Source organism: Nansenia antarctica, assembly GCF_963989245.1.
Source record: "Nansenia antarctica genome assembly, chromosome: 2".
Classification (NCBI taxonomy): Eukaryota; Metazoa; Chordata; class Actinopteri; order Argentiniformes; family Microstomatidae; genus Nansenia; species Nansenia antarctica.
Window position 1 is genome coordinate 58,598,379 of NC_137675.1, and position 6,000 is coordinate 58,604,378.

The window sequence follows — 6,000 nt, forward strand, 5'->3', positions numbered from 1 at the left end:
CCTCGATGTTTGGTAGCCCATCGGTTGAGCCCCACACCCCCACTGGTGGACAGTCTCCATCTCCGGCAACACTTCCCTCTACAGGTTTGGGCCCCCTTCCCCCGACCCAGCCGTCCACAACGGAAGAGGTGGATAGACTGTCGGCAGTGAGAGAAATATGGAAACGTAACTGTGACACGTTGGAGCCCTGGCAACAAGAAGAGCTATGGCAGGTGTTGTCTGAATTTAAAGACATTTTCGCCCTGACAGAGGAGGAAGTGGGACTGACACATCTGGTGCAGCATGAGATAGACACCGGGGATGCTCGGCCCATCAAGATGCGTCCCCGCCGTCTTCCCATGGCATATCAGGCGGCTGCCGACAGTGCGATTGAGGAGATGCTGAGGGCAGGCATCATTGAACCCTCTGACAGTCCCTGGGCTTCGGGGGTTGTAATGGTCAACAAAAAAAAGAGCCAGAAAATGAGATTCTGTGTGGATTACAGACCGCTGAACAGCGTGACCAGGAAAGACTCGTATCCACTGCCCCGCATCGACGAGTCACTGGACTTGGTGTCCGGCTCTTCCTGGTTCTCCTCACTAGACCTGCGCAGTGGCTATTGGCAGGTGCCCCTTAGCCCCGAGGCCAGGCCGAAGACCGCCTTCTGTACGGGCAGGGGGTTGTGGCAGTTCCGTGTCCTCAGCTTTGGCCTATGCAATGCCCCTGCCACGTTCGAAAGGCTGATGGAAGAGGTGCTGCTTGGCATCCCCCGCCAAGAATGCCTGGTCTACCTGGATGACATTCTGGCTCATGGGAGCTCATTCCAGGCGACCTTGGGGACCCTGAGGCAGATACTGCAGAGGATAGCAGCGGCGGGTCTGAAGCTCCACCCTGACAAATGTTGCTTCATGAGGAGAGAAGTGGGGCACAAGCTGGGGGCAGAAGGCATCAGCACAACGGATGAGAAGGTGCATGCAGTACAAGACTGGCCCACCCCCACTACCCAGCGAGAGCTAAAAAGCTTTCTGGGTTTGGCCTCATACTACAGAAGGTTTGTGCGAGGCTTCTCCTGCCTAGCTGCCCCCCTGTATCGCCTGCAGCAGAAGGACAGGGATTTCATCTGGACGCCGGAGTGTGAACAGGCCTTCAACTCTCTCAAGAAGGCGTTGACAGAGTCCCCCACTCTCACTCCCCCGAACCCCAACCTGCCATTTGTCCTGGACACGGACGCCAGCGACGTTGGCACAGGTGCGGTGCTGAGTCAGGTGGGGCCGGAGGGGGAGAGAGTTGTGGCGTATTTCAGCAAAACGTTCAACAAGGCAGAGCGCCGCTACTGCGTCACACGTAGAGAGCTTCTGGCCATTGTGATGGCAATAAGCCACTTCCGATATTACCTCTGTGGCCTGCCCTTCACTGTCAGGACCGACCACTCAGCTCTCCAGTGGTTGATGTCCTTCAAGGAACCGGAGGGGCAAATCGCCCGCTGGCTGGAACAGCTGGCGTCCTACGACGTCACAGTGGTGTACAGGGCCGGCGCTCGCCACGCCAATGCCGATGCTCTGTCCCGACGCCCCTGTGCGCCAGCCGGGTGTCGCTACTGCGAGCGCAGAGAGGCACGTGAGAGAGAGCTCCGGGAAGAGGAGGGGATATGTCCCATGCACGAGGGGAGTGAGCCGGTCTGCAGAGAGATGCAGGTTATCGGCTCAGCGGAGTGGAGAGCACAGCAGGAGCAGGATACCGATTTACAACCGGTGCTGCAGTGGGTGGAGTCTGGACAGAAACCACCGTGGCCTGAGGTAGCAGGGAGCTCACCTGCAACTAAGGGACTGTATGCAAAGTTTGAGACCCTGCGTGTGAGTGAGGGGGTGCTGCAAAGAGCCTGGAAAGAGCCAGCTACAGGAGAGAGCAAGTGGCAGGTGGTGGTCCCCCGAGCGCTGAGAGAGGCCGTGTTCCGAACCTCTCATGGAACCACAGGGGCTGGACATTTTGGAGTCTCCAAGACCCTTCGTCGCCTCCGTCAAGGGTTTTACTGGGGGCAGTTCCAAAGGGATGTTGAAGACTTTTGTCGCCGCTGTGACCTCTGTGCTGCGCACAAGGGTCCTCCGGATCAGTCCCACGCGCTGCTCCAGCAGCTGGCGGTGGGCGCTCCCATGGAGAGAGTAGCAGTGGATGTCATGGGCCCCTTTCCCCGCACGGACAAGGGCAATCGTTTTGTCCTGGTGGCCATGGACTATTTTACAAAATGGCCAGAGGCATACGCGTTGCCCAACCAAGAGGCAGAGACTGTGGCAGATGTTCTAGTAGAGGGCATGTTTGCCAGGTTTGGAGCAGCAGAGACCATCCACAGCGATCAAGGGAGGAACTTCGAGTCGCGGGTGTTCGCTGCTATGTGTGAGCGTCTGGGCATGCACAAGACCCGGACCACACCCTTACATCCCCAGAGCGATGGACTCGTGGAAAGGTTCAATAGGACCTTAGCACAGCAGCTCGCCATCCTCACCGCAGAACACCAGCGTGACTGGGACATGCATATTCCCCTCGTCCTCATGGCCTACAGATCTGCTGTGCAGGACTCCACCTCCTGCACACCTGCCCTGCTCATGTTGGGGAGAGAACTACGGACGCCGGCAGAGATGGCTTTTGGCAAATCCCCGGACACTCCGACTGTTCCCCCGGGGCGGGAGTACGCCAGAAGACTCCAAGACAGGATGGAGTCAGCTCACAGCTTTACTCGCAATCAGCTGGAGAAAGCGGGTATGAGACAGAGGAGGAATTATGACGTGAGGGCCAAAGGAAAGCACTTCCAGGCTGGGGACCTGGTGTGGGTGTATAGTCCACGGAGAAAGAGGGGCCGATGCCCTAAGTTGGACTGTCACTGGGTGGGGCCCTGTAAGGTACTGGAGAGGGTGGGGGAGGTAGTGTACAGGGTCCAGCTACCACCCAGGGGAAGACGGGTGGTACTTCACAGAGACAGGTTAGCCCCATACAGAGGGGACTCTCTTCCCCCTCAGCATCCTGAGCCACCGACACCCTCCCGGAGAGACAGGGACACTAATGACACGCACAGGCCAAGGAGAACGGGCCTTAGAACAGCAGTGGGCAGGAGCCCCAGTACCCCTGAACCCAATTCCCCAGATTCACTGCCTATGTCCCCCATTGATACCACCCTCATTGATACCCCCCATTTCCCCTATTCACCACCCCAAGTCCCTGCCATGCAGCAGGGTAGTCCCACTCAACGGGCGGAGCCGCCTGTGTCACTACCAGGACAACGACCTCCGAGACTGAGACGGGCCCCGGGTCACCTCAGAGACTTTGTTTAGCCCTCGGGGCGAGGGCCTTTGTAAGGGGGGAGCAGTGTACCAACCCTGTTACTGTGTTGTGTGCGAATGCACCCCTGTGATTGGTGGAGGTGGGCGCATGCGTGTTGTTGTTGTGTTGAGACCGTGGAGAGAGGAAGAACTCCGGTGAATGGAGAAAGTTGGTATGCGAGTTAAACAATTAAACAATCAGTTACAAGAGAGAAGCTATCTGTTGTTATTCCACCACTGTCCAAGTTGGGACGTTACAATATGTTAATGAAGTGCGCTAGGCGCCCCTGCTATTATGCGATCTGACTTTGCGCCTAGCGCTAAGAAGTGGTTTGAAAACTTCTTAGGCGCTAGACTTCATGCACGTTTTGAAACACGAGCGCGCCTCCGCGGTTTGCGCATGCGCGCCGACCGACTTCTTAAGAAGTGGGTCAGCGCGCATGCGCAAACCGCGGAGGCGCGCTCGTGTTTCAAAACGTGCATGAAGTCTAGCGCCTATGAACTGCATAATAGCATAGCGCTTATGACTTAACGCAGCCGGTTCTTAAAGGGAATGGCACCTGGCACGCTGATTGGGTTGATTGAGAAGACGCCCAAAACACACCCATGACTAATTTCTGGGCTTAGCGCCGGGTCTTAGGCGCCCACTACCGCACGCATAATAGCAAAGTGGCCTTGACCACGCCTCCACGTCTTAAGTTTAGATCTACCGCCTCGTCTTATTGCTTAAGACTTATGAAGTGCATAATAGGGCCCTCAATCTTCTTCAGGTATGTGTAGCTATAGGCGATAATCATTGATTAGGCTATTTATATCATGACCATGGTTATGTATGTACAGTAGTTTATCCATGTTAAACTATCTTTAATAGCTAACATACTTGTATCTTATGTTTTCAAGGCAAAACTTGATGGGCACAGGACGAGTAGACTTAACCAGATCTTATCCACCTAATTTTTCTGGTTTTCTGCTCGAAATGACATGCCCACAGTGAATATAGAATATCTCCACAATCACAAGGGCCTTCATAATGATCTTGTTATCAAATGAAAGCTAACACCTGTGGGGTGGCTGTAGAAGTGTCAGAATCAAAATATATGTTACTGTGTCAGAGTAAATAGAGCTAGAACATTATAAAACATCTCAAATTCAGTCTCCGCCTAAAAAAACAACAGCTTTTACAGTGAATATCACCTTGGAAACCTGATGACGAAGCCCAAATCATCTAGGAATCAGTACTCCAGGGTCTTATTAGTACTTGTGCCAAAGTCGATGCTAGTAATGTGAGCAAATGCAACTTTGTACCTGTTTTAGTACAGGTATGTTTAGACGGACACCTATATGTTTAGGCCATTTGGAGATATTTTGGCACCATCTTTGACCTTTGACCTTTCTCATGTATCAGATTTCTTTTCGGATGTATCGGATTTTTTTTGGGTTGGCCGACCAATGGTATGGAAATTCGGCGTTGAAACCGGACATGACACATTCTCCAGTTGGAGAAAACTGGATGTGACTTAGGCCGTGTTTACCGTCTCGGAAAAAAAAGGTGGCATCGTATAGCATGCAAAGTTGTGAAAAGAATGTGAGATCGATGAAGAGAATTGATCGAGGTAAGCTCTTTATATCACTTCGGATCCACCTGTGGGTCCGTTGGCTCCTAGGCTTTCTGCTGATGCACAGTTGCTTATGGCAGCGGAAGAAGACATCAAGCTGACGAAGAGAATGCTGGATATGATGGAAATATCTCAGAGGCGATCTGCTGAAAATTTCAGTCAGTTATCCACTAATATGGATAGACTGACAAGCTCTATTGCAGATGGTTTTGTATTGCTTAGACAGGTTATGCAACCACAACCACAAATCAACATCCCACCACCATACCAAACCACGGGTCCGTATGTACACAACTATCCATCTGCAACACCACCACCACCACCACACCCAGCACCACAGTCACATTCACACCAAATATAGCACCCAACGCACATACATCAAACACTACCACATCCATGTACACACATCCATCTGGCTCCACCTCAGCTGTGCAGGGATCAAGGCAGCTTTCCTACATTGATGACCTATTTGAAATTTTGAGTTTTGAGGCCTTTTTAATTTGTTTATCTTAATATTCAAAGAAAGTGCTATGAGTGTTTTGTTAAGCACTTGTTTAGTTAGCTGCTAAGCAGCTGGAAGTTTGTACGTTTAAGAAAGTTTGTGTTATGAGATTAGGGTTAGGGCTTTTTTCCTTCACACTGGCACTTATATGATATGTGCTTCCGTGTTGGCAGCAATCCGCAGGTGGAGGTTTGCACCCAGGAGAGCTGGCAGAAAGGCAGCGGACAGATTCGAGCTGGCGTGCTTTGCAGGGCGCATCAGAACAGGGGGTCCAGTCAGAGAAAGTGCAGAGGAGCCCTAGTAGTCCAATACAGGCGAGCCCTATACTGGCGAGGTTAGCTCCAAGCTACCGAGTGACAGCACAGTAGCACTAGGACATGTACAGATAGATTTAAACTTCTAGATTCATCGTCGCAGTGTTAGAAACTTTTTGTTGGACAGCTCCTATGTTTGTAAATCCGTCAAGATGACATTTTATTTATTTTCTTACAATATTTTGTATGCACTGCAAAATTACCCAGTGAAAAAACAAAATAAACATTTTTTATTGTACCTTTGAATTGTATGTCGTAATTATTATGTCGCAAATAAT